Raw genomic sequence first — 11376 nt, forward strand, 5'->3', positions numbered from 1 at the left:
GCCTTCTTCCCGCTCGACCATGAGCACTGTACTGACAACTTGTCCAGTGGCTGCAATATAAAGCAGTAAAGGCTCTTTGCTGATTGGGGCAGCAAGTACCGGCTGGGTGGAAAGCAGGGCTTTGAGCCCTACAAATGCTGCGTCAACTTCATGAGTCCACTCGAACTTGTTAGATTTCTTCATCAGTCGGTAAAGAGGCAATGCCTTTTCACCGAGACGAGAAATGAATTGGCTCAATGTAGCCAAGCAACCAGTAAGCTTCTGAACATCATGCACGTGCACATGGCGTTTCATTTGGAGGATGGCACCAAATTTTTTTGGGTTTGCATCGATCCCTTGTTAGGAAACGAGAAAACCGAGTAACTTTCCTATTGGGACTCCGAATGTGTACTTTGATAGATTAAGCTTGATATCATATCTTCTCAGATTGGCAAAGGTTTCGGCAAGGTCAGTCAGTAGGTTGGAACCTTTACGTGACTTGACCATGATGTCATCCATGTATGCTTCCACATTCCGACTGATTTGAGTGAGCAGGAACTTCTGAATCGTGTGCATGAATGTGGCACAAGCATTCTTGAGACCATAGGGCATGGTAACATAGCAAAAGCACTCGGAAGGGGTGATGAGAGCTATTTTTATTTCGTCGGGGCCATACAGTCAGATCTGATGGTACCCAGAATAATCCTCCAAGAAGGACAAATGCTCACATCCCGCGGTCGAGTTGACAATTTGATCGATGTGGGGTAGAGGGAAATGATCTTTCGGGCAGGTCCGATTGATATGCTTGAAGTTGATACACATGCGAAGTGAATCATATTCCTTGGGGACCATGACAACATTTGCGAGCCACTCGGAGTGGTATATCTCGCGGATGAACTCAGCTGCCAGAAGCCAAGCCACCTCTTCACCAATTGCCTTCCTCTTCTCCACGGCGGACCGATGGAGATGCTCTTTGACAGGTTTTGCTTTCGGGTCGACTCGCAAACGGTGCTCAGCCAGTCCCCTGGGTACACCTGGCATGTCAAAAGGCTTCCATGCAAAGATGTCCCAGTTCTCACAGAGGAACTGGATGAGCGCTTCTTCCTATTTGCTGTCGAGTGTAGTTGAGATATGAGTCGGAGCAGCGTTAGGATCGGTCGGGTGAATGTGAACTTGGTTTGTTTCACCATACGACCGAAATGCAGATTCTGAAGCAGGCTTCTTGGCACATAACGAATCACTCATATCTGTGTTTTTCTGGTATTCTTGCATTTCCACTGCTGCCATTTGTTCATCGGCAATCTTCGAGCCCTTCTTGAAACACTCCTCCGCTCTCTGCCGATTACCAGTGATCGTGATCACACCCTTGGGACCAGGCATCTTCAGCCTAAGGTATATGTAACCTAGTCGAGCCATGAAGCGGGCACATGCAGGCCTGCTCAGAATAGCATGATAAGCATTGTGAAAATCCACAATTTCAAATGTCAAGTTTTCTTTGCGATAATTCTTCAAATCACCGAGAACCACGTCAAGAGTGATCTGGTCGAGTGAATCAACTTTCTACCCAGGGATGACACCGTGGAAGCGCATATTGCTTTCACTGAGCTTGGACATCGGGATGCCCATCTCTAGGAGAGTCTTAGCATACAAAATGTTCAAGCCACTCCCACCATCCATCAGAACTTTGGTCAACCGAGTGCCCCCAACGACTGGGTCGACCACCAATGCTTCCCGCCCTAGGGTAGCAATGCGTGCCGGATGGTCAGATTGGTCGAATGTAATGGGAGTCTTCGACCACTTCAAACATGTTGGCGTTGCTGGGGCAACCATGTTTACTTCTCTGTTGATGACCTTCAATCGACTTTTGCTCTCAACGTCAACTAAAATCACCAAAGTGGCATTGATGTTGGGGAAACCACCATCCTCCTCTTTGTCTTCATCCTTACCAGATTCCTTCTCTTTCTCACTGGGCTGGTGTCGGTGTAAAAACCGGCAGATCTTTGGTAGGGGGTGCCGAACTGTGCGTCTGAGGATCGAAGGTAGCAGGAGACAGGGACACAGTGTTTATCCAGGTTCGGGCCCTCTTGATGGAGGTAATACCCTACTTCCTGCTTGATTATCTTGGATGAATATGGGGTTTACAAGAGTTGATCTACCTCGAGATCGTAATGGCTAAACCCTAGACGTCTAGCCTGTATGATTATGATTGCCTCTATGGACGAAACCCTCCGGCTTATATAGACAGCGGGGGGACCTAGGGTTGTATAGAGTCGGTTTACAAAGGAAGGAATCTTCATATCCAAACGCCAAGCTTGTCATCCACGCAAAGGAGAGTCCCATCCGGACATGGGAGGAAGTCTTCTGTCTTGTATCTTCACGTCCCATTAGTCCGGCCCCCGTCACATAGCTCGGACACCCGAGGACCCCTTAATCCAGGACTCACTCAGTAGCCCCCGAACCAGGCTTCAATGATGATGTGTCCAGCGCGTAGATTGTCTTCAACATTGCAAGGAGGGTTCCTCCTCCGAATACTTCAAAGCATCTGACCCGAATAATTATACTTGGCTTTTCATTTAATGCCATACCCTTCGGCTTCCGCGCCTCCGTTGCTTCTTCTTCCACGTGTCGAGCGAATACAAAAGGTCAGAGTATTCTTTGCACATAACACCCTGGCCATGTTAAAAAGGTGTCTATTTAAAGGGATTGGATCTCAGATCCCATTCCACACCATGCAGAAAATCCTTAGAGCTCGCTAGGAGAAACCATTCAAAGATGGCTAGCGCTCCCAGTTCTTCCTCCCGCCCTCATGGCTCCGAAAAAGGCGATTGGGAGAGATGTTCACTATCCCATGACCAGCTGGTTAAGCTTTAAACGCAGGGATTGCTTCCCCCCGCGGATCTAGTTCCCGTTCAGGCAGGATTAACCTCCTTCATTGGCGAAGCCCTGGCAGAAAATTCCCCCAATCCAACCAGGGGGGAACGAGTGTGCTTCATCTCCTTTTTATTAAGAGGCGTCGGATTTCCAGTCCATCCTTTCCTCCGAGGTCTCCTGGAGTACTTCGGCCTCCAACTGCACAATCTTACGCTGGCCTCTATCCTGCACATTGCGGGTTTTATCGATCTTTGTGAGCTATTCCTCGGCTGCGAGGCCCATTTTGAGTTATGGAGGAAATCTTTTCTGCCTCGTCCCTCGCACCCAAAAGGGATCTATATTCGAGGTTGGCGGCACCGAGATATGGCGCATAGCCGGGACCGGATACCTGTCCGGCACACCAAGAAGGCGTCCGAAGAGTGGCCCTTGGAGTGGTTTTATATTGAAGATGTTTCTCTCCCCGACCCAGTCCAAATGGGCCTTCCCGGATTTTCCAGCGCTCCATTGAGGAAACTCCACAGCTGGCGCCCTCGGAGCCTCGAGGAGGAAGATAGCGCGGAAGTTCAACAATTAATGGGCAAGATAAGGACACTCGCCTAGTCTGGATTATCAATAATCAAGGTAATGGCAACTTCGTCGCGTGAGGCGTTCAACCACTCCAATTCAGAGGGCTCCCTATGTGGCATTACAACAGGGAAGATGACGCCTCACGCTGTGGGACGAAAGGGCCTGGACACCCCTGCCGCCCTGGCCATGATATTGACAGATCTGTACAAAGGAGAGAAAGAGGAATTTACTCGTCTTAAGCGCTGAGAGGGATTCTCCATGTACAATCCCCCTAAGTGGGTAAGTTTTAATCCCACCACCTTACCCAATCCTCTCCTTGAGTCATGTTTAATTGACATTAACCCATCCATTTTTAATAGGAATGACGACAGGTTATCACGGGGATCCATAGCCCCGCTCCACAGCTGGAGAACCATAACCGGGACCTTGATCCCGGATTTGAAGAGGATCCGGACATATTTGTAGAGCTCAAGGAGGGAGGCTTCTACCAGGCGAGCTATGATGGCACAGAAGGAGGGAGGCTTCTACCAGGATGTAGGGTTTTACCTCCATCAAGAGGGCCCAAACCTGGGTAAAACATCGTGTCCCCTGCTTCCTGTTACCATACGGCCTAGACACACAGTTCGGGACCCCCTACCCGAGATCCGCCGGTTTTGACACCGACATTGGTGCTTTCATTGAGAGTTCCGCTGTGCCGTCGCCACCAGGAAGGATGTCTCATCCCGTCTTTAAAGACGACACTGTTGCTGAGGGAGCTTTGGCTATCGGCCAAACTCTCCGGCTTGGTGGTTTTCTTATGACCGCCTGTTTGGCCGCTGCACCGATGATGACTTCTCGGGTCATCGAAATCAATCTTCACGTCAACATGGAACTCACCGAGCAGTTAGATCCAATGGAGCTCTCTTCCCTGAACGAGCTCTTGGATCGCATCGCCGCCCAAGGAGTTGCTACAGACTACGATCAGATTGGGCCTAAACCCGATCTGAGAGAGATCAACTCTCCCCAGGTCACCCGTCAGGTTGCAGTGGTGGAGGAACAATGCGACAACCCTTCACCTATCTTAAGGACTAGCTATGTCCGGATTCCCGATCCCTCCAAGTCGGATACCCGCGGAGGGGAGGACGTCACTCAAGGCCTGAACCTAGAATCAGGCAGCGGGCTAGATTTATCAGAAAACATCCAAGAATCCAAACTTCTGAGTTCGGAAACTCCTTGGCCCCTGAGTCTCAGATTAGGTGAGGATTCGGATTCAATTCCACCCACCCACCCAAACATACGCGATCTATCCCAAATTAGGCAAGAGCCCGAAGAAACAGTACACCATTACTAGGCCAGATTCCTCCTGGTCATGAACAGGATAAAGGACTGCCGCGAGGAAGACGTAATTTCGTTCTCCTGAAATAATTGCACGGACAAGGGAATCCTCAACGCCATAAGTCACCGCGAAATTACACGCTTTGCTGACTTGGTGTCCATAGTACGAAAGTACTGTGCGATGGAAAGCGCCCGGAAAACGAAAATAAAATTTTGGGATAATCTGGCCCTGAATACAAACCCACTCCGAAATAAAAGGGTGCATTATCACAATACACCTGGGTTAACTACCAAAAAGCAAAAGCCCTCTACGGGGCAAGGAACCGTACTGGAGGGATGGCTCAACGGACCCTGCAAAATTCATAGTACAGCGGATGCAATACCAGCGCACAGCCTTAGAGCATGTTGGATACTCCGGCAGGTGGCCCAAAGTGGTGAGGATCTACTGCTCCCAAATACCATAGAGCACCATCCCATGGACAACAATACAGTGTTAGTGGTCTTTGAGACCTTCGCGTCAAATAATAGACGCAAGCAAACACTCCGCATGGCCGAAATCTGCCACATAGCAGAAATAAATCCTTGGAGTGACATGGCTATTACCTTCAATGCCAGTGACGAACCCAAATTCCGAACAGCCCGAGCACCAGCCGCACTGGTCCTCAGTACAATTGTGGACGGCTTTCGACTCACCAAGGTACTCATGGACGGCGGCAGCGTATTAAACCTCATCTATGAGGAAACTCTTCAAAAGATGGAAATAGACTGGAGCCGCATTGAGCAAAGTAGAACAACCTTTAGAGGAATCATCCCCAGTCGGGAAGCACGCTGTGCAGGGAAAATCACACTAGATGTGGTATTCGACATGCCGGATAATTACAGGTCCGAAGAAATTACATTCCAAGTGGCCCCATTCAGCAGTGGATACCACGCTCTATTAGGGCGGGAGGCGTTTACAATCTTACAGGCCATACCCCATTACGGGTACATGAAGCTCAAAATGCCCATACCCAACGGAACCATTACTCTTGCTAGTGATCCGGACATAGCACTCCGCGCCGAAAATAAGACAGCTGCACTGGCCCTTGAGGCACTATCCGAAGCCCTAGCGGCCGAGAAACTAACTACGCTGTGCTCCACGGTGAACAGGGACGACATGATACTCGATAAAAGATCCAAGTCCACCTCCTTTAAACCGGCGGACGAAATAGTCAAATTCCAAGTCCATCCAACGGACCCTACAAAAACAGCTTCCATCAGGGCACAAATAAACCCTGATGTCGATGCCGCACTGCGAGAGTTCCTACGCGAGAACTGGGACATTTTTTCCTGGCACCCTTTAGACATGCCAGGAATCCCACGCATGCTGGCTGAGTACAGCCTAAATATCCTAAAAGGATTCAAGCTAGTCAAGCAGGCTCTTCGACGTTTCTCCGAACCTAAGAGACAAGCCATGGGAGAGGAACTAGCCAAGCTATTGGAGGCCGGATTCATCAGAGACATAAAACATCCGGACTGGCTAGCAAACCTGGTGATGGTACCAAAGAAGGAGAAATCCTGGCGCTTGTGCGTCGATTTTAAGGACCTTAACAAGGCCTGCCCAAAGGATCCCTTCCACCTCCCCCGCATCGATCAAATCATCGATGCTACCGCAGGACACGATTCATTGTGTTTCCTCGACGCATACTCCGGCTACCATCAAATTAAAATGGCAGAGCCAGACCAAGCCGCAGCGGCATTCATCACACCATACGGCCCATTCTGCTTCAACACAATGCCCTTCGGGCTCAAAAATGCCAGCGCAACATATCAGCACATGATTCAGACATGTCTAGCAAACCAGATCGGCAAAACAGTGGATGCATATGTAGATGACGTGGTCATTAAAACCAAGCATGTCGAAACTCTAGTAGACGACTTGAGGCTCACATTCGACAACCTCCGAACATTGACATCAAGCTCAATCCGGAAAAGTGCGTTTTCGGCATACCAGCCGGAAAGCTCCTGGGATTCATTGTCTCCGGTATTGAAGCTAATCCGGCCAAAATCCGAGCATTGTCACAGTTGGCTACCCCAACAGACCTCAAACAAATACAAAAATTGACTGGATGCGTGGCAGCTCTAAGTCGCTTTATCTCCCGCTTGGGAGAAAAGGCATTACCCCTTTATCGCCTCCTCCGGTGCACCGAACACTTCGAGTGGACGGATGCCACCACGGCCGGACTCAACGAAATAAAAGCCATATTGGCAACAAACCCAGTCCTGGCCACACAAAACATTGGCGAACCAATGTACTATACATTGCAGCAACTCATCAAGTAGTAAGCGCAGTGCTCGTCGTCGAGCGAGAAGTGGACGGACAAAAATTACCCCTTCAAAAGCCGGTTTACTATGTGTCCACTGTCCTTACTCCATGCAAATCACGGTACCCGCATTATCAAAAGATAGCGTACGCGGTATTTATGGCATCGCGGAAGCTGCGACACTACTTTCAAGAGTGTTCGATAACGGTAGCCTCGGAAGTACCACTTAATGATATTATAAACAACTGCGACGCGACGGGCCGGATTGCCAAATGGGCCATTGAGCTCCTCCCGTTCGACATAACTTATAAGCCACGGCGAGCTATTAAGTCGCATGTTTTGGCTGACTTCATCGCTGAGTGGACGGAAGTCGAACTCCCTAAAGAGTACGACACATATTCAAATTGGATCATGCACTTCGACGGCTCGAAAATGTTGGCTAGTCTAGGGGCTAGCGTCGTTTTGACGTCCCCAACAGGAGATGTCGCCCAATACGTACTACAGATAATGTATACGGACTCCAACAACACAGCCGAATATGAGGCCCTTCTACATGGTTTCCGGATGGCAGTATCCATGGGCATTCAACGCCTAGAGGTGCTCGGGGATTCGAACCTCGCGATATCACAAATAAATGGGGACTTTGATGCCAAGGATCCGAAAATGGCAGCTTATCACAATGCCGTCTTAAAAATGTCAGCTCGGTTCGAGGGGCTCGAATTCCACCATGTGGCTCGGGAAAACAATCAGGCGACGGATATCCTCGCCTGCATCGGCGCAAAACGCGACACGATCCCTCCCAACATATTTCTGGAAAGGCTCTTCAAGCATCTGTAGCATGGGAAGGGGACACCGGTAACAACAGTCCGGACCCGGCCAAAATACCCGATACCAAACTCTCTGACACAATCAGAGGCTCCGCCACCGAAATAACACATTCAGCCCATGAAATAATGGCCATTATTACCCCGTGGACAGAACCATTCCTGGCCTACCTAACTAGACAGGAACTTCCGGAGGACCAAAATGAGGCACGCTGCATAGTGCGGCGATCCAAGGCCTACAGGGTCCATGAGGGAGAATTGTACAAAAAAGCGCTACCGGAGTCCTTCAAAGGTGCATCTCCAAAGAGGAAGGGCGGAACCTTTGGGCAAAAATTCACGCCGGACTCGGCGGTCATCACGCCGCAGCCCGAGCTCTTGTAAGCAAGGCCTTCCATACAAGATTCTATTGGCCAACGACCCGGGCAGATGCACATGACTTGGTCCAATGTTGCGCCAGTTGCCAGCTCTTTGCAAATCAAAGCCACATGCCACCCACCGCCCTCCAAACAATCCCCATTACATGGCCCTTCACGGTCTGGGGGCTTGACATGGTTGGACCCCTTAAAGGGGGAACCCACAAGAAAAAATACTTATTGGTCATGGTGGATAAATTCACCAAATGGATAGAGGCTAAACCGGTTAAAACAGCCGAATCCGGACCGGTGATAGATTTCATATCCGGGGTTGTACACCATTACGGTGTCCCCCATAGCATCATCACTGATAATGGCACGAACTTCACGGCCGACGAGGTAAAACTCTGGTGTAGCAAAATGGGCATCAAGCTCGATTATGCTTCAGTCTATCACCCACAAACCAACGGTCAAGTCGAATGAGCAAATGGTCTTATAATGAGCGGCATTAGACCCAGATTAGTGCGCTCCTTAACGGAGTCTGACACGCACTGGGTAGAGGAGCTCGACTCCGTACTCTGGAGGCTGCGGACCACGCCGAATTGTAGTACCGGATATACACCATTTTTTTATGGTGTACGGCGTAGAGGCAGTCCTGCCCTGTGACATAATTCATGACTCACCTCGAGTGCGCATGTAGGAATAAAGAGAAGCCGAGCTTGATCGGCAGGACAGTCTGGACACCTTGGAGGAAGAGCGCGACATAGCCAAAGCCCGTTCCGCATTTTACCAGCAACAGGCTCGCAGATACCAAAGAAGAGAAGTACGGGCCAAAACTTATAATGTTGGCGAACTAGTTCTACGACTGCCGGATAAGAAAAAGAACAAGCTCGAGCCCAAATGGGAAGGTCCCTTCATTATCGACCAAGTTCTGACCGATGGAGCGTACCGACTGCGGGATGCATCGACTAGTCGACTCGAGCCGAACCCATGGAACGCAGCCAGGCTTCGAAGATTCTACGCCTAGCACCGGACTCTATGTTAGTCCCCTCCCTTTGTTCATTTTCTGCATATGCATCATCTGTCTTGTTTCCCTTTCTTTCTTTTATTTCTCTAGGCCTTCAAGGGTCACCTTGTGCCTGACTCATACATTACAGATGCGCTAGCCGCACTCTTCATACCTGGGGGCTTTTTTCACAGAAGCTTAAATTATTTACCTGGGCCTCACGCCCAACACAAGTGCTATACTTCCGCATGTACCTTTTTTCACCATTATATGCATCAATATGACTTAAGTTTTAGCCAAGCTGGGTTGCATGGCTCTTGTATTTATGCCCTACGTTCCCGTTAATTAGGCTAGGGCATAAGGGGAGCACCTCTGCGATTGTTACCGCCGGGTCAGCCGGACGTGTACCTCAGACTGGGTGAAGCCGAAAGCTAGCGTTCTTAAGGGAATATTCGGTCGGTGAACAAAAGATGACTTTTATTTATTATCCATATCTGCCCCCAAATACTTTTTCTGCGCTTCTTGTCGCAGTCCGGACATGCACTTTAGGGCATGCTTACCCAGGGAAAGGAACCCTTAACGGAACTATTCTCCCTGGAAGATGTTTCTTACTACCCATGTAATATAACATAACTAGTTGGGCACTTGTCTGATAAAGCACTAATGACCCCTACGACTGGTCTCCACGCATGCCTCTGTTCTTACATAACTAAGAGGGTGTTCGGATACACTCTGGACCGTCGGGTCCCGAGGTCGAAGCGAAAAGGTCCGCCATGACAAACGATCTACAATTCGGCTAGAAGGCATTATACATGTCACTTTAAACTTACATAGTCAATTTGACTGGCTGAATTCCTCTTCAATACCATCCAAAAGGCTATCTAGTCTACAGTCCTGTTGGGAATACTTTGCGGCCAATTCTACTTGACCGTACACTAAGCTCACAGGGATCTCCTTCCCATCGGGCCCCATAGGTCCGACTTCGGCCATGTGGTTCAGGTCAGCCTTCGTGTACCGTGTCTTCACCATTGCCCAGGCTTCCCTGGCGCCCTGATGGCAGGCCGATATCTTCCATAATCGGAAGCGCCGTCGCGCTCCCTTTAGCTTTTCTGCAAGCTCTCCAAGGCCTTCGGGTATGGAGACGGATGGCCACAAGGCCTGGGCGACGCCTTGCATCACCTGCCGAACTCGTTCGTGCAGCTGTGAGAGCTCGGGAACAAGGTCACCCGTTCAACTGGGCATTTCCTCGGCAGGATGACCTGTTAGCATACCTACAGACATAACTCTGTCAGCCAGCTTCATCGCCGAACTGTTTTCTAAAGTTCGTTCAAGCACTTACTAAATATGTCGCGTCGAAGCCACCGATTTTCCTTAACAGAGTCCGACAGTTGGGCACGAACATCTTGTAGTTCCACGCCCAGCTTGGTGTTGGCATCTTGGAGACCATTTTTTTCCTGCCTCACCCTCGTAAGCACGTTCTCACCGGCCTTCAGCTGGCGTTGGAACTGTTGCTTATCCGGATTTACTCCAGTGTCATCTGCAATTTTATTGTCAGATTTGCATACACGCCGCATTCTATATGATACTTATCATTTGAAGGATATGTTACCAAAGGGTGTCTCTTTGGGCTCCCCTGCTGCGGCCAGTGCGGCCTGAAGTTGGGCTTGGCACTCTTCCAGCTCCTGGGACAGTTGAGTATTCTTTTTTGTAAGAACCTACATAACAAATGCTCCTTAAATCAGTTATCCTAACTGTTTCAAGTCTCAATGGCTACTGATATATATAATCACCAAATTTTCTCACACGTATGTCTTTTACATACTGCTCCGTGGCTCTGGCTAGACCATTTTGAGTGGCACGGAGGTGCGCGTCTCCCGAGTTGAAGGCATCCAATGCCTCTTGGGAGAAACAAGCGTCACGAAGAACAGTCCGGCGACGCCTGTGGTTCATGGAACTTTCCACCTCAGAATGGGTGGCGGACAGTTTATCTGCATCCTCTGTTGGAGGAGCACCCGGCGCACGCCTTGTATTCGTTCCCGCCTCCGAATCTAGCCTTGGAGCCTGGCTTGTGGAGGCGCGATTGGTAGCCTCTCCGGGTATAGTCCGGCGAGCGCTCTTTTTCCTGAAAAGAAGGCATGGGCGTTAATATGCCTCCGAGA

Source organism: Triticum dicoccoides, chromosome 5A, assembly GCF_002162155.2.
Source record: "Triticum dicoccoides isolate Atlit2015 ecotype Zavitan chromosome 5A, WEW_v2.0, whole genome shotgun sequence".
Classification (NCBI taxonomy): domain Eukaryota; kingdom Viridiplantae; phylum Streptophyta; class Magnoliopsida; order Poales; family Poaceae; genus Triticum; species Triticum dicoccoides.